Genomic DNA, 18,334 nt, shown 5'->3' with positions numbered 1-18,334 from the left:
GGGATATTTTTTAAGGAACCCTCTTTTTGAGGCAAATGTGTTTCAAAATTTCCCTGTTATCTCAGATGTCTCTGAGATAGACCTAGAGCTTTCATCTTAGTCTGGTTTCTGCAAACTTGAGGTGGTGTTGACGGAGCTCTGATTGAATTTCCCTTAGTCCTTGCTGACATGCATAACCCACGCCCTCTCCCATCCAAGCCACTGTCTTTTTCCTTGTGAACACTCTCAATGTTTAATGATAATTGCCTGCAGTCCCCGCATTATGCCATTTGCCTTGTGGCTCACGCTTGGAAAGCGTTTTCTTCCCTTGCGTTAGATTCCAAGGCCACTGGCGTTGCTTGGCTTTGTCTCATCTCTCTGAGGAACCATCCCCTGCGTGTTGCTGGTCCACCTACAGTGCTGATCATTTTAACATTCTTAAAATCCCAGACATTCAAATCGACAGTATTCTTGTTTCAGGACAGAATCCAAATAAAGAAATTAATACCTTGAGTTTATATTATATGATTGTGCTTTAGAAGGGGAGAAAAATTACCTTTGTCGGCACTGTTAACTACAAAAGGGTGGCCATAAGGATCATTTCCAGCCTGTCAGTCTGCACTAGGTGCCCTGTATTGAAGGCCAGTGCCCAATTATCTTCAGCCAGAGTTGGATCAGTGTGACTGGGGAGAAACACAAATGCCTGGAATGCACCAGGCATCTGATGATGGTCAACGGGAATCGATGCCAAGCCTCCACAGATCCACAAAACCTGTCCCAGTTGGCAATTCACCCTACACTTTTCTGCACAGGATAAACCCTGGGCTCTCTGGAAGGTTTGATCTGACCCAGAGATGAGAAATGTAATCAACCATTCCTTATCTCTGTTAGACCTCGTGTGCTGCATGTGTCCATACTTTTCTTCTTGACGTCCAAGGCAATTGCCCTCCGTGGCATGTTCTGATCACCGTGATGGCTTTGGGGCTTGTATGAGTCAGTTTGCAAATTCCTATTTGCTTACCTAACTCACGAGCCAGCTCCGGCAACTTGTGTGACTGATGCATTTTACATATGGTATTTTCTTTTCTGTTTTCCCACCTAATGTAGCCTTTAAGAAATGAGTCGTTAGTGCGTTTGGGCTAAATTGTTGCTTTTAAATAAGAAAGGTTTAGATCATCCTAGAGAGAACTAGGGGACACAACAGTCGGCCTGAGAGACACCACAGAAGCCTGGCAAGATGTGGGCTCATCTAGGGCATTGGGCGAGGGGTACAGTTGCCTCCCCTTCCCAGTTCCAATGCTGGGTCTTCATCTGGTGCATTTTATCAATTTCAATGAAAAGGTTTGTGTGTGCTACTTTGGAGCCAACTTATCTTCTTATTAATGGAAAGTGCAGACCAGTAGCCAGGAAGTCTCCACCTGCTCATCCATTCATTTTCTTTCTCCCAAATCAACTTTTCTACTATTGCCTACACTGATACGTAATAGGAATTCCTACCAGAATATCATGTAAGAGTCACTTTTCTCATAAATTTTTTTATGTTTGCATGGATTATGTTGATCTTTTTCTGAATGGCATAGCTAAAATATTGAAATATTGCGGGTGAGTCTATCATATTGTCAACAGCAAGACAGCTATTAAGGAAACCCAGATTTTAGAAAAAAACAAAAAAAAAGCAAAATAACATATCTGGATTCTGAATCAGAAACTCCAAGTTTGAAGCCAAAGCAGCTTAGTTTTGGGTAAACTCAGTGGGGCTTCTGCCTCAAAGAGGAGGAGAGACCCATGCCTCCCGACAGGTGGGTTTAATCTGCCTTCTTGGAAGGACAGAGCAGTGGCTGCAAATCCGGTGTCTGGAAGGGCCTTGGGGTGTGATTTACAACAAGGAGGCCTGGGGGAGGGACCAGTGGCACAGTCGAGAGTCTGCTTCTCAGGTTGGGATCTACAGGGCCTCACCCATGGTGCTCGGTGGGAAAACCAGCCCAGAGTTGACATGTTATCTTTTATTTCTTAAGAGAAGCCAAGGATCCAGGTTTTTTTCTGGTGTGTCCTCATGTTTATATTTTTACTACTTACTGTTTTATTTTTTAAATTCTTTGAGAACCCCATCTGTCTAATGGGAGACCACTTTCCAATCTTTCTCACAGAGACGCAGAAAATGACATTCTTCCTTCTCCTTGCTTTGTTTTATTATTTTCAAATTTCTCATTTGGAACTTGATGCTCTTTTTCCACATTTTCTTCCTCCACTCACCTCCGCGCTATGCTGGAAGGTTTCAGCACATGAAGAATGGATGACCTGAATTCTGAGCATAAGAGGACAGCTTCATGTTCATTCTTTTGGACCTAAGATCCATATCCACTTGGAGATGGGTGGAGCTCAGTCTTGGGAATCTCGCCTCTTATTTCAAAGTTGGACTCTTCTCCTTCCTCTCTTGAGTTTATGTATCCCACTCAAATAGAGTAGAGCGTAAATTATGCTGGGGATAAACTAAGTAAAGGAGGTTTTTTTTTTTTTTTTTTTTTTTGCTGTGGAAGGAAGAATATTTGCTCCCTGTTGGTTGAACTCCTGAATTCTTTTTTTTTTTTAAATTGAAGTATAGTTGATTTACAATGTTGTGTTATTTTCTGCTGCACAGCAAAGTGACTCAGTTATACATATATATACATTGTTTTCCCTATTCTTTTCCATTATGGTTTTCTTCAGGAGATACAGTTCCTTGTGCTCTACAGTAGGACCCTGTGGTTTATCCATTCTCTGTATAATAGTTTGCATCTACTAACCCCAAACTCCCAGTCCGTCCCTCCTCCACCCCTTGGCAACCATAAGTCTTGAACTCCTGAATTCTTGACTAAGCCTAGGAAGGAGATGTTATGCCCGTCTAAGACAAGTTTCTCTCCATAGCTCATCTTGCTGCTCAAAGGCCCTTGACACCAGAATGGACCCAACTGGTTCCTCTTTAGACTAGGAACCCCCCTACTCCCACCCCAGTGAAACTGGCACTACTATATATTCAAGCACATGTCACTCTGAATTATATCCCCATGTAACCTGCAGCACTTGAAGGTGGACACTCTCCCTAGAAAGAGAAATAAAAGAATCTTGTTTAAATAACCTCTATCTCTAGATGATTTAAAATACTTTGACAGATCTATATTTTTTTTGAAAAATGAATCAAAAATAATTCAATCAGAAAAGCGACATCTGTTACTCATCAATAGCCTTGCAAGAGAATTAAAATGGTCTTTTTCTCTCCCCTGAAATCTACTGATAATTTTTTTTTATCCCATGCCATTCATTGAGATCAGATGCATTGAGTCCGTATCAACTGTTGGAATTACATAAATAATAAAGTCCTCGAGGCTGATGGCATGGGAACAGTGGAATGTGTAACAATACAATCAGGATTAAAATCTAGATTTAATGTAAAGCATTCTAACACTGTCAAGTAAGATGAATTTTACACTCCTTTGTTCTCTGAGGGCAGGTTGTGCCACAGTTAATGTTTTGTATTAAACCGTGTGCCATTTTTATCTGAGTTGATGTCTTATTTTCTTTGCTTATGGCTTTGGAAATTATTATAACGAGACACATGAAAGAGGCGACAGAAAAGTACAAATGGATAAAACAGCATTCGCTACCCAAAGCGAGTGTAAATGGAGCCAATAATTTTTTAACTTGACTGTCTCTTAATCTTTTCTAGTGAGCTCAGTGATGATTTTTCTTGGTTCAAAACCTGTCACAGCATTCATTTGTGACCATTTTTATTGCTGGGATTAGTCGAGGTCTATCAATTCTAAAACTCCACTTCTGCCCAACGAATGTCAGCTTTAATCACGAAATGCCAAACAGTGCAAGAATTCCAGAGCCTACCTTTGTAGTTATGATTACATTTTAAAACAGCACTGCAGTTCACGGACTGACCTAAGCCAGCAAAAATTCAAAATACAGGAGGTCCCTGACGAGGGGCCCTGCCTTTTGTTCTTTCTAAACTCTTTAGCTAAATTATTCGCCAGCCCCCAGAGTCAAAATAGAGAGCAGTGGTGTTAAATTTATCGAAGTGGTTATGATTCATATGTAGACTCGGGCCACCTTCACAGGGCCTGGGCTGTCTGGATGTGGAAATGTTTCCACTAGAACCTTACTAGTGAAACCCAGGTTTATGGCTGACACTGAATTTGCATATGTACCAAAGAATGCTATGGGATTTGTCTGTGTGCCTGCAGCTGGATTTAAAGTTGTCCTCCCGGCATAGGAAGGGAATATCTGCTGGAGACTGAGAGGATCAATGTCAAGTGCCTTTGATCTCTGCATTGGGACAATGTCCAGGAGGGATGGGGTTTGCTCTGCTCCAGCCAGGAGGGTCAGCCTGGAACAGAAGAGATTCCTTCAGGCCAAGGGAAGTATATGGGCCTCTGAGCAGAGGGGCAGGATAGGGCATATGATGCTGTGTGGTAAATCTAGGGTGTTCTGTGGAAATTCCCAGAAATCAGTGTCTCCTGAATGAGCTGGAATCTCTTATAACTGCCTCTGGAAGGTTGAGCGGAAGCACTTCTCCTGGACCGGCCACTGGAGGCTCGGAAGACTGGCCATCAGCTGAGGATTGCAGGAGAAAGACTTCAGAGAAACTGAGAGAATCATGGCTCCATGTCGGGAGGGGCACGTAGAGGGCAGACGTGCGTGCTGTCCACGTGCCCTGTAGCTGGCACACCTGGACACCCAGGACCAGGTGACTTTGCTAAGCAGCGGGGCCAGAGAGCCACTGCCCCCAGGACACTAGGTACTGGAAGACAGTGACGGTCTCCCAGTTTCTCTACTCCGATTGCTGAGTCACCTCTTCAGCTTTTGAAGAAATGTGTACCCCAGCCATAGTCCTCTTGAGGGTGTCTCATGGGTCTAGGATGGGGACTGAGCATTACTTGTTAAGTTTCAGTGAGCATTCTGATGCAATCCAAGATTCAGAGCTACTACCCCGAGGCATACAGTTTTAGCAGCACATCATGTGTTACAAATTTTAAAAAGTTAAGAAAGAAAACAAGCTTTAGTAAATGGATTGATGGTAATTGTGGACCAAGGTGGAGGAAGAGGGGATGGAATGCACATAGGTTCTTAGGAAATCAAGCTATGATTAAAACTAAAATGATGGTTCTCAGACATGAGGATCCACAAAATCCCCTGGGAAGCTTGTTTGAATACAGAGTCTTTGCCACACTTGTGCAGATTCTGAATCAATACATCTGGCCTAGAGTCAGGAATCGGATTTTTAAGTTGGGCCCCAGCTGATTCTCATGCCAATGGCCCAAGGCTAACGTTATATTTTTTAAAAACCTGATGTAAGCACTTTCCTGGTTTTCAAACTATCAGAGAAGGAGAAGGTCTATATTCAGAATATATTCTGCAAGAAATGTTTCTTCCTCATTTGAGCTCATTTTATACTGCATTCGAGGAATGCCTTGGAAGCCACTAAAATGTTGCCCACAAATAGACTATTATTGTGACACGGCCTGCAGAAACCGTATTCTACTAGATTTTGTGTTTATATTCTGATTCTCCCATGAATTTTTAAACTAGGTTCCCAGTGGGTAAATTCATATTGCTTAGATAAGAACTTAAAGAGGACTTTGAAGAATATGTATGTCTAAGTTAAAATGGTAATTGCTAGTTCTTCAACTTTTATATCCCAGCAAACTCTTTGGCAGGGTTATAGGCTGTTCAGAACACCTGACCCACCCAATCTGACCACTGAAAAACAACGGAGCAGGCCTTCAGAATGACTGTGAGACACGGCCCTGCCATTACTGGGATAACAATTCGTTAACTTCTGGAATATTTTGTTATTTCCCTGAACTGTGGGTGGAAAGGTTTGGAGGGGGTTAATCAGCATTATAAGACAATACAAGACATGGACTTTTTTCTCAGGGATTTTCTACTCTAAGTGAGATAAGGGTCACACATGCGAAACAATTGTGAATAATTTACAATAGTAAGTATAGTCAGGTACTAAAATAGGAGTTATTACTAAATTGCTTGGAACAGAGACTGCATCATATGTGTAGTCCACAATGCAAGAAAGATGACTAAAACCTGGATCATTCAGGAAAACTTCCTGAAGGAGGTGGGGCTGAATATGCCCTCTGTTCTATTTTAGCGATTGAATGCATTCATTGCACGTAAATGTCAATCTCAAATAATTCAACCAACTTGAGTCTGTGAATGGGTTCCTGACCATCCCTGTCCTGGGCGACAAGAATTTTGCTATTGTTATTTATCTCACCTATCGTCGTAGATATTTTTGATATTATCGGTGTTTGGAATACTGAGTCACTTACTTTTTACTAATGACCAGGACTTCCTGGCGGACTAACCTTTGCGTTCTTTCTCATCATCTTTAGGCTTCCCTTCCATCTCTAGATGCTTTGGGACCCATTCCCTGCCCCTTAAGTCTTTTGGCTCTTAACCAATCTCTCTTCTTCCAAGGTTGAATAATACAAGAAATAGAAACTATTTAACACGTTCTTGTCAAATACTAAGTAATGAGTATGCCACTGTTCCCACCTCTTTCCATAAAGGCATTGACCCAGATGGACACAGCTGGTGTCCATCTTTGGTCCACTTTGCCAGGGGCTCAATGTCCACCCTCTCAATCAGTGCTCAGTACAACTCTGACAAGTAGATAACCCAAAGGCTTTGTGGAGAAGAAAGCCAAGAAAAGAAAAAATCAAGGTTCAGAGAGATGCAGCCACTGGCCAGGCTCGCACAGTACTCAACATGCCGGGACACAATCCACCCTCGGGCTGGTGCATCATGATGCCCAGTGACAACCCAAGGAAGAGCTTCCACAATTTTGGCACTCTGTAGTTTGTAAAGCTCACTGAATATAGACACTTTTATGAAATGATGACAAGAGTCCCAAAGGAAAGGACCAACAGCATTTCTATTTATTTTCTGTCCCCATTTTACTGATAAAATCCCATTTACTGAGAAGATGAGGGCTGGAGATGTGAAGGAACTTGTTCCATGGCGCCCTGGTCAAGTTTCCCACTAGGGCGATTGCTACCAATTTAGTTGGGCTTGGAAGTTACTCAAAGGGCCTTCTCAACAGAAGGAAACAATTCTACCTACCAAGCGCTAGAAATTTTGTCACTGAAGACTTGTCCTTCTGGTCTCTCCACTCTGTAAGAGTGTTCTCATTGAATTCATGTGTTCCCTGAAGATGTACATGCACTGTTGTTCATCACAACTGTGGTTAAAATAACAGGTTATATATGGCTGCAGAACACATAACCCCAGAAACGGTATCTCAAAACTAAAATGATTTATTTATTCAAAATTCTTCAGCATGAGTTGGACTTAACTGGGCTGGGCAGTCCCCCAGCTGGTCTCCCCGGGAGGTTATTTACGTGGCTACATGACAACGTGCTGAGGGCTGTCGGATCCAGGACAGACTCGCTCAGAGGTCCAGCTGTTTGCTAAGGCCATGAGCACTCTGGTTTGTATACCAGTGGCGCCTCCATCAGGACAACACAGATTTTATACGTGGTGACACCACAGTTCCAAGAGGATAAGCCCCAGTGCTCAAGTGCTTATCTGGTCTTAGTTTGCCTTGCATTTGCTGATGTCCCATTGACCAAAGCAATTCATGGTCCCCAGAATAATGGCCCCCAAAGATGTCTACATCCTAATCCCCCGAAACCTGTGAATTTGTTACCTTCTGTGCAGAAGGGACTTTACCTATGTGATTAAGTTAAGGTTGTTGAAATGACAAGATTACTCCAGGACTCTCTGGGTGGTCCTAATGTAATCACAAGTGTCCTCATAAGAGGGAGGAGAAGGGGTGTCGGAGTCCGAGCAGACATGATGACCAAAGCAGAGGTTGGAGTGATGCAGCCACAGGCCAAGAAACGTGAGAGGCCTCCAGGGGCTGGAAGATGTAGAGAACGGATTCTCCTTAGACCCTCCAGGAGGACCACAGCTCTGCCAAATTTTGATTTTAGCCCTGCAAGACCAATTTTGGACTTCTGACCTTGAGAACTGTAAAATAATATATTTGGTTCTTTAAAGTCACTAAATTTGTGGTACTCTGTTACAGCAGCAGGAGGAAAATAATACACAAGTCACTTATCCAAACCCAGGATCAGCCTTGGAGGGGGCACAAGGACACATGAGTCACTGAAGCCCATTAAGGTAACAGTGCATCACACAGATGACCTAAATGCTCAATAATGAGGATTGTTTTGCTAGATCGTGATAGTTCCCTATGATGGAATACTATGCATTTTAAAAATCATGTTGTAATAAGAATCACAGTAACAGTAAAATTAGAAGAATGACATCATATATTGTACACAAGATACTAAATTTAAAAAACAAGTAACAAAATATCAGGTACAACATAAACCCAAACTTTTAGAGGGAAATCTAAATAAAACATCTCGGTTTCAGATGACAGATGAATAGATAGATAGATAGATAGATAGATAGCTACCAATAAATAGTCTGTATGTGTGTGTATAACCTTCAAATAAGGATTAGAAGCATATAATACAAACTGTAAATTGTAGTTTATGGGTGATTTGTTTGTTTGTTTTATTTTTTTCCACATGCTTTCAAGTATTCCACAATGATCAGGAATTGTATGTCACCAAAAAAGCAACATAATACATTTGTTGAAATGTAGTATAATAAAAGTTTTTGAGGAGAAGAGAAACTGAAAATATTTTTGAGAGGGCTTAGTACTGGTGTGTACTATTTGTATTTGCCAGAATAAGGGGAGAAAAGAAACCCTGCCCTGAAGAAGATATAATCTACCTGCCCTTGAAGATGATCTATTCTAGGCAAAGAAGCAGAACACACAGTCAGGAGACAATTAAGGAATATGATCATGTGGTGATATCTGAATGGTGATCAATCATTTAATTTTTTATTTTCAATCACATACTTGTCTGGATAAAACAAGAGAAGGTTTGTGTATCAGCATAAAGATAACTTGGGGTAGAAATTTTGAAAGGAGCAAGAGATGAAAAGAGCTTTGAAAACTAAGCCCAAAATTTCAGATTGAAATGGCAAAAAAAATTACCTCTTGTTTGTGTGTTTGCTTCATTTTGTTTTGTCTTTAACTATTTTGAAAGCAGAAGATAACACCACATTGCTGTTGGTTTACTGTTTTGTTTTTTAGTCGTTTCTTTGGAAATATATATAAACATTCTAAAGTTCTCATGGTTCCAGGTCTTCTACTAGTGTGATGCAAGCCTAGTCAGGGATCAACACAGCCACGCTACATGCCGTCTGGGGGCCCTGCTCGCATTAGGAAGATATCTGCTTATAATAAATCAAACTTGATTTAATAGAAAACAAAATGAAACATATTTTAGGTCTTCTTAATCATTGCCCGAAAGATAACATTAAGTATTGCTTACTTGCCTGCTCTCACGGTTGGTTTTTACAAACTTCCCCTTGTGACGAAGAGGTGCAAAGGCCTGAGCCCACTTCTGTCTTGTGTCGCAAGCAAGGACAGCAGGGAGGGAACAGACCTGGTGCAAAAGCAAGAAAGCATTGAACTAGGCTCCAGGGGGAGGGGGAGAAGCACATCTAGGAATTTCCCATTTGCAAACCAGACTTTGAATCTAGGACCCTTGGGATTTAAGGCAAGAAAAAAAAGAAAGGAATATGACACTATCCCCTCCAAAAGTGTTAAATCTCGCACCAGGAAGGCCTGGTTCAATTAGGGAGGAAATGAAAGGCGTCTGCTGTAGTTCCTCAGACAGACCACCTCCGACTCTGACGTGCCCATGGGCTCCGTCTCTAAGGGAGCATCAGTAGAGCCACAGACGGAACTCTGGCAGTTCAAGCTCCTGCCATCCCTGTGAGGTCATGGCCACCCATCAGTGGTGTCTCGGTCCTGCTGTGGCGAGTAGGGCAGAGGCAGGGGCCCTCATACTTGTCCTCACCTGTGCTCAATACCCACAACCGCCATCAGTGAAGAAAGAGAACCAGGGCACCCCTTATCTCATCTTTATCCTCTGAAAAGCAAGAGGTGGGCGTAGAACGCCCCAATGTGATCGCGAGAGATGTAGAATAAACTCTTCCACGTTGGCTATTTCCAGAAGACAGTCTAAAGCATTACCAGCCCCATCAGGGTCTGCACAGCCCGGATCTTCAGCCTCACCCAGAGCTGGTGAGCAACGCAGAATCCCAGGTCTCACGCTAGTTCCATTGAATCAGAATCTGGACTTGATCCAGATTTGATTGACATTGATCATTTGACACGATCTCCAAGTCATTCTTCTCGAACAATAAAGTTTGAGAAACACCAGTCTAAAGGGCGTAAAAGAACTAACATCCTGGTGACCAGTAATTATCATGAAGGGAAAAAGAAGATCAATACAGAAAGTTATGTTACATTTTTCATCCTTACATATTACATGGCCTGAAATTGACATTTTAAAAACAAAAGAAACAACCAGTTCTGAGTTTGTATTTTTTTGCATGTTGGAATTTTTGCTCAGATCAGTTAAAGCAAAGGCGGATCCACTGACAAGCACAAGAAGGGAGACAGAAATAAAGATGGGGATTACGTCACGAGTATTTCACTGTTCGGATACATATTCCTGTGGGAGGATTTGGAGAGGGGAATTGTTACCTACGAAGAGATAGTCATGCTGGGAACGCCTGCCTTCTATCTCACCTCCATGACCTAAGAATACGTTCTCCAGCTGCTTTTTTGTTCTAATCGTGATTTCGTTATTGTGCTTAAGCTTGATCGTGATGGTGGAAAGAGATTTATTTTTATAACTTATATTCGAATTTTCAAGCAAATTCTGCGGTAGCACTTTGAATACTTTAGAAACCAAGAGGAGGCCCTATTTCTGAATATAGGCAGGACAAGCAAACAAAGAGTCTTTTGAGAATATTCAGAGAAAAATTGATTGACTGTTCAGCATCTTACGCTTTGACATTCGTTCAAAACTCCAAGTAGTGTTAACCCTAGGAGGGCTGATTTCCACAGCCATGTAGCTTTGGGTTTTTCAGTCAATTTAATCTGGGGGGAGAGTTTACAGTCACAGTCTTTTCCCGTTGTTCTGTGGCACAAAAATAGGGTGGCCACCCTGGGGAGACGTGGTACAGCCCGGGAGCTGTGGCCGGGCGGCCGGACCCTTCCACCGCGTCTGCCCAGCACGGTCGTCAGCGACACGCTTGTAATGATGCATCTCTCCAGACGTGCGCTTTAAAAATACACACAGGAAAACCACATATTCCATTGTCCCATTTTAGCTTTCACTCAAAGGAAAGTAGTATTTTCAAATCATTTCAATGAAAAGCATCCATTTCAAGGCCAGATACAATATCTTCTTGAAGCTTTAGAATGTTCCATCTTATCTGACAGACCTCTGACTTTGTCCAGGGCCCCAGATGACTTTGGATACTTTCTTTGTAGGAAGGGGTTCTTTGTTGATACTCTGCTGTTTAAGAGCCCTGCTAAGAAACCCACTCTGTTGGGGGTTTGTCATTGACACTGGATGGGACGTCCAGGTACTGTACCATCAGGGGAAATGCAACTCAAAGGGCCCAGTTGTTTGCATGTGAATATTTTGCTGTTCACTTTTGCCAGAGGAAATGAACACCAGCACAGATGTCATGTAGTACATGCTTGCAGAAGGATCTAGTTCTCTAGCTCTGATCTCACATGGTTCTGAACCAGGGTTTTCACAAAAGAGAAAAATTCACAGTTTTCACAAATTGCGAGGAAAGGGTCCTATCAGAGATGAATCCCAAAGCCTCATCGTCTTGAAGAAACTGTAAGAATGTGGATATCCTTGATAGGTCTTCGCTAGCTACTAATTGCAAGCAATTTGATTTATGAAAAGATTTGTAGACAGAATGTGAGAATAGGAGAAGACATTTTAAATACAACATATAAATATAATACTTTTTTAGATAAATTGAAAGAAATGCATAAAAAGAACTTTTAAATGACCCATCACCCATATCCAAGAGCTAAACACTGCTGACACGCATGGGTATTTTTTTCGGTCTTAAAAATATGTGCATATTTACACATTTGTGGTTACACAGAAATACCATTTCCAAAAAAGTTGTCTTCAAGATAAAGTTTTATCAGAACGATGGTCAAGTACTGAACCTAAATAAACGAACACATTTCTGTCAAAAATGAAGTCACATTTTCAGTATTGTCTCTTTGCCTTCTGCAGTGGGCAGCCCCCAAAGTGGACGCCGGGGACGAAAGAGACTGGCTGGTTCGGTTACGACGGCGTAAGTAGCCTCACAGCTGGGGGAGATGCCACTCGCTTTATTAAGTGCCCCGTCTCAGGCTCAGAGATGTTCCAGTCGAGATGATAAATCACGTGGCCACCCTACGTAACAAAAGGGAGCCTGCTTTTAGTGCGTCCACACACTTTGTGTGGGAAATTAACTGTTCACCTGGGTATTGAATTTGCTTATCCAGGAAAAAATCTTTTTTCCCTGGACAAGGTTGTGTTGGCGGTCTCTTGGCCAGATAGTCACTTATAATTGCCGATTCCGCGAGTAAAAGACCCATTTAGTCAACTGTGTACAGTTGTGGGTGGTAGGGAAGGGGTGGGGGAGAAAACCCGCCCTTCCTTAATCCAGAACAGCCTTCTTGGGGGTGGGGGAGGGAGGGGTGAGGGGAGTTGCAGAGTCTGCACCAAGCCATGGATGGTCGTGTTACTTGCACTCGGAGGTCATTTATCATCACTGCTCAGTGGGCTCCGTCTACTGGCTCATCGCTTACTTTTGTCTCCACTTTAAATTTTTCATGGATCCACCCAAAGGTAATGAACCAGAAAATCCTAGGGTTCTTGTGTTTTTGTTATGAATTCCTGTTCCTAGGAGTCTGCACCTCACGTGCAAAAAAAGTTGTTCTGACTTGAAATGACTTGAAAATTGAGTTCGGAGGTCCACACTTGTGGGAGAATATTTCCTTAGAGACTCCTGGTGAAGAGCTAGGACAGGAAGATGACAGAAAGCTTGTGATTTTGAGATCTTCTGAATGCTCATAAAAAAGAAATTGGGAAGGAGGGCAGGGAGACACCCTGACCTATGGCCATCACCTTCCCCATCTTTGTCTAAGTGAAGGTGGACTTGGCCCTAGTTTGATTCACAAATTCATTCTTATAGTGATCTTATTATTTCCTTGTTCCCTCGGGCTCTTCCTCCTCTGGAAGGAAAGAGTCATGAAAGCAGGTAAGTCTCCTGAGTGGCTCCTGTGGTGACAGCACTGCCTGCAAAAAGTCCTTGCGTGTCTGCTAAATGCTCAACCAGCTCCAGCTGAAACTCTCTGGGGAAGTTGTGCTTTTGTCTGGAATTAATGGTCTGAAGTTCACCAATTTCTGTCCATTCTCTCCGTTTCTTTGGATCTCAAGTATTGAATTAACCATAATCGGGAGTTCATGGCATCCTATCACACTAGAATCCTGAGCCCATGCGTAGCTCCCTTCCACTTACCTGTTTATTTTCATTCATGCACTCATTTAATAATACATTAAACCCCGGTGAACCTTTACCTAATCAAAGACCTTGCACTTCCCCATTAACTTATGTGCTCTTCCCATCCCTTTTTATGGCCTAAACAATACATCCTTTACACTTATGTGCCTCTGGGTATTCCCTGCACGTTCCTCCTGGTATTTGCTTTTTCACTCAATGTGACTGTTACGGGCTGAATGTTTGTGTCCCCTCACAATTCGTATTTTGAAGCCCACACCCCTGAAGTGATGGTATTAGGAGGCGGGGCCTTCAGGAGGTAATTAAGTTGAGATGAAGTCAGGAGGGTGGGGCTCCCATGAGGGGATCAGTGCCCTTCTAAGATGAGGGGGAGACTCCAGAGCTTCCCCCCGTCCACGAACACACCCAAGGAAAGGCCAGGTGAGCACACATCCAGAAGGCAGCTGTCTGCAAGCCAGGAGGACAGCTTGCAGGAGACACTGAATTGCCCGGCACCTTGATCTTGAACTTCTCAGCCTTCAGAACTTTGAGGAATAAATGTGTGTTGTTTCAGCCCCCAAGACTGTATTTTTGTTGTAGCAGCTGAAGCTGACTCAGACGGTGACTTTACAAAGATTAATCTACTTTGCTGTGTGAGGTCTCATTCTCTCGTTAATGCTCTGTAATGTTCCATTGGGTGTGTATATTTTAATTTATTTATCTTTTTTTTTTTTTTTAATTTTATTTATTTATTTATTTATGGCTGTGTTGGGTCCTCGTTTCTGTGTGAGGGCTTTCTCCAGCTGTGGCAAGCGGGGGCCACTCCTCATCGTGGTGCGCGGGCCCCTCACCATCACGGCCTCTCTTGTTGCGGAGCACAGGCTCCAGATGCGCAGGCTCAGTAATTGTGGCTCACGGGCCCAGCCGCTCTACAGCATGTGGGATCTTCCCAGACCAGGGCTCGAACCCGTGTCCCCTGCATTAGCAGGCAGATTCTCAACCACTGCGCCACGAGGGAAGCCCCTATCATTTTTTTGAATAGGTATTTGGGTTATTTACAGTTTTTGCTAATTAAGAAAAGGGCTGTTGTGAGCATTCATGGTATGACCCTTGATAGACACATACCTGGGTCCACTCTTGGGCATGGGATTACAGGCTCATGGGGTATGCAGATGTTCAGTTTCACAAAATAAGGTCAAAATGTTTTCCGTGTGATTGTGTACTTTACACTCCCACTAGAGATGAATAAAAACTCCCATTGATCCACATCCTTTCCAACATTTCGTATTGTCAGATTCCTTAATCTTCCTAAACTAGAGGGGTGTTTAAGAGGACATTTTATTTTATTTTGATCTGCATGCATTTCTTTAGTGACTTCATATGTGTTTTCACGTATGCTCCCCATAAGTGTTTCAACTGTGAAACACTTTTTTTCACACTTGTTTTTCTTGTGCTTTGTTCAGTTTTCTCTCGTGTACTTTTTTTTCCTATTCCTTTGAAAAAAGTGTTTTTGTGGTTATTTTTTTTGCACATTCTTGTTACTAGTTCTTTGTTGGTTTTAAGTGTCACAACTATTTCTCTCCAGTTTGTAGCTTGCCTTTTGCCTTGTTTAAGATGTTTTTTGATAAACAGATTTGAAAATTTTTTAAAAATATAATCAAATGTATAATTCTTTTTCGTTATATCTGGCATTTTTTTTTTCTGGCATTTTTTTATGTCATGTTTGAAAAGTATTTCTCTACCCTGAGGTAATAAAGCTGTTCTTTTATATTTTATTCTAGAAGTTTTAAAGTTTTACTTTTGACATTTAAGTTCTTAATCCATCTGGAGTTGATTTCTGTGAATGGTAAGAAGTAGGAAATCCATTTTCATTTTTTTCCATGTGAAGAACCAATTTTTCCATCACCATTTGTTGAACTATATTTTTCCCTTTATCAATTTCACAGTAGTGTCACAAAAACAGTCAAGAAAAATTCCCAAAAGTTTCTTCCCAATAGTGATAAAAAAATAATAACAAGCAAAAGTGATCATTTTGAATCAGCATGTTCTAGGTAACATGTCAGGAAATTTAGAGCCATTTAATCACAGCAAATTTATGGATTAGGGATGATATTTATAGCCATTTTATAGAGAAGTCAAGTAAGCCTAAGGACTGTCAAATGGATGTTATGAATATAATAAAGAGATGTTAAGTATTTCCCAAGGTCCTGCATCTGATTGTGTGTGGAGCAGGGATTCTAGCCCAGGTCTAACAGTCCATGCTTTCACGACTTCAGCAGGGAGGGTATTAAACAGAGCCAGCTTTCTCTGTCTTTGTTCAACATTAAAGTGAAGAAGAACTGGCCTACCAGGAAATGGGTAGGTTGGTCTTGCCCTCGGGAAGTGACCTTTCCTTCTTTTCCATCAGGGTCAATTTCCCTCTTTGCTCCCTCATCCCTGGGCACATGCCCACTGAAGCATCCCTCCCTCCTGGGGTTGGAAGGGCATCCTGGAGTGTGGAGACCCCAGCCCTGGGTAGACTAGACTACTGCCCAGAACACGCACACACCCTCTCTGCTCCCAGGGCACTTTGTGGGACCATAAAGCTGGTGATGAGCATCTGTACAACAAGCTACTCCCCATCCTCTGTTTCACATCACGACCATCTCTTCCTGAACATGCTCTGTGGCCTATACATGATTTTGAAAGACAGGCATAAGCTTTATTTCAAGAAACTGTTTTAAATGTTTGCAACTTCAGAAAAGACACAGAGAATCATGGAGCATGAGAAAACACAGACTTAGAGCCAAGTATCCACGCGAGAATCCACCTCTCCTTTACTGGATGCCTGACTTTAGATGAGTCCTCTAACTCAGGAGTTGCCACATTTTCCTGACAAGGGCCCACACAGAAATAACTGGGGCTTTGAGGATGCACAGTCTCTGCAGACCTGCTCAGCTCTGCTGCTGTTGTGGGAAAGTGCATGAACAGGTCAGTGTGCCGTGTGCCAATAAAACTTTATTTAGAGACACTGAAATTTGAATTTTAGGTAATGGGTCATAAAATGTTATTGTTCTTTTGCTTTTTTTCATCCATTTGAAAATGTTAACTTTTTTTAAAAAATTAATTAATTAATTTATTTATTTATTTTTGGCTGCTTTGGGTCTTCATTGCTGTGCACAGGCCTTCTCTAGTTGCGGAGAGCGGGAGCCACTCTTCGTTGCGGTGCATGGGCTTCTCATTGAGGTGGCTTCTCCTGTTGGGGAGCACGGGCTGGCTCTAGGTGCATGGGCTTCAGTAGTTGTGGCGTGCGGGCTTAGTTGCTCCACGGCATGTGGGATCTTCCTGGACCAGGGCTCGAACCCATGTCCCCTGCATTGGCAGGCGGATTCTTAACTATTGTGCCACCACAGAAGTCCCTGAAAATGTTGACTTTCAGTCCTGGGTCAGAAAAAAACAGGAAGTGGTCTGGATCTGGCCCCAGGACAGTACTTTTCAGGGCCCTGAGTTCAACTATCTGTAGTTGACTCATCTGTAAATGTCAAAGCATGAGAATTGTCTCCAGGTGTTAAGTGTAGATAGTGTGAAATTAGTGAGCCAATTCACCAGTGCCAGCCACAGAGGAGGAACTCAATGATTTTTTTTTAATTTAAAAATCAGAAATAATTGTTGTCATTATCAACTTATTCAATAGATACTTACTGTCTCTTTTCCGGTCAGCTATTGTTCTAAGGGCGGGGACACAGCAGCTAGGAAGATGCACAGTTCCTGCCCTTCCAGTGTTTACATTCTAGGGAAGGAGAAAGACACTTGGGTAGAAAAATAGAATTTCTAGCATGTCAGAGAGTGATCAATACTAGGGGGAAAAAGGAGTATATGGGGAAGATTTAGACTGTGCTTTCAAATTTTCGAGTCATCGACACACAGAAGGAACTTCAAGCCATAAAATTTATGAAGTCATCAAGAGTGCAAATGGAGATCATAAACGGAAAGAGGTCCATGGCTTAGATGCTGAGCTACTCTATTATTAGCGGTCAGGGAGATAAAGAAGAAATACTCAAGGAGACTGAGGAGTACAAGGGAAACCAAGACAGCGTGCTCTTCATAGAGCTGGGCGTGAAAAGAGGAGGTTCTGGTTGGAGAGGGCTCACACGTGGGAACTCCTACTTCATCCAGCAAGTTGACGCCTGAGCAGTGGCTGGTGGATGCAGTAACACGGAAGTCACAGGCGGCCTCGACAGGAGGGACTTTGGCAGAATGATTGGGTCTTGGGGGGAGAATGGTTTGTTCAATATCATATATTAATGCATATATGTGGAATCTAGAAAAATGCTAAAGATTATCTTATTTGCAAAGCAGAAGAAGAGACACAGACACAAAGAACATATGTATGGATACCAAGGGAGAAGGTTGGGGGGGGATGAATTGGAAGATTGGGGTTGACATATATACACTATTGACACTATGTATAAAATAGACAACTAATGAGAACATAGTGTATAGCACAGGGAACTTTACTTAATGCTCTGTGGTGACCTAAATGGGAAGAAAATCCAAAAAAGAGGGGATCTATGTATGTGTACAGCTGATTCACTTTGCTGTACAGCAGAAACTAACACAACAGCGTAAAGCAACTGTACTCCAATAGAAATTAATTGAAAAAACAAGAGAAAACGGGAAGAAACAGGAAATTGGAAAGGAGCAGAGGCATCACCGTCAAGGCGTTTCCTGAAGCCACAGGGGTGGAGGGTGTGTTAGAATGAGGGGATGGAGCTGAGGGTTTTATTTGCCTGTTTTCATTACTTTTTTTTTTTTAACATCTTTATTGGAGTATAATTGCTTTACAACGGTGTGTTAGTTTCTGCTTTATAACAAAGTGAATCAGTTATACATATACATATGTTCCCATATCTCC

At 42.3% G+C, this 18,334-nt stretch overlaps 1 long non-coding RNA gene across 4 annotated transcripts in view; it reads left to right on the top strand.

The window, feature by feature from the left end:
• The window catches only part of LOC103003887 (uncharacterized), a 293,955-nt gene that overhangs the window by 255,187 nt on the left and 20,434 nt on the right, over positions 1-18,334 (top strand). For 2 of the 4 annotated variants that reach the window (XR_009005960.1, XR_009005959.1), the window contains 2 exons: positions 8,069-8,163; positions 12,189-12,249. This is a non-coding gene — a long non-coding RNA (uncharacterized LOC103003887). The remainder of the gene's footprint in view (positions 1-8,068; positions 8,164-12,188; positions 12,250-18,334) is intronic. The other 2 variants (XR_009005961.1, XR_449486.2) reach the window with 1 other exon arrangement.

Source organism: Balaenoptera acutorostrata, chromosome 18 (genome assembly GCF_949987535.1).
Source record: "Balaenoptera acutorostrata chromosome 18, mBalAcu1.1, whole genome shotgun sequence".
Taxonomy (NCBI): Eukaryota; Metazoa; Chordata; class Mammalia; order Artiodactyla; family Balaenopteridae; genus Balaenoptera; species Balaenoptera acutorostrata.
This window is presented reverse-complemented; position numbering and strand designations above follow the sequence as displayed.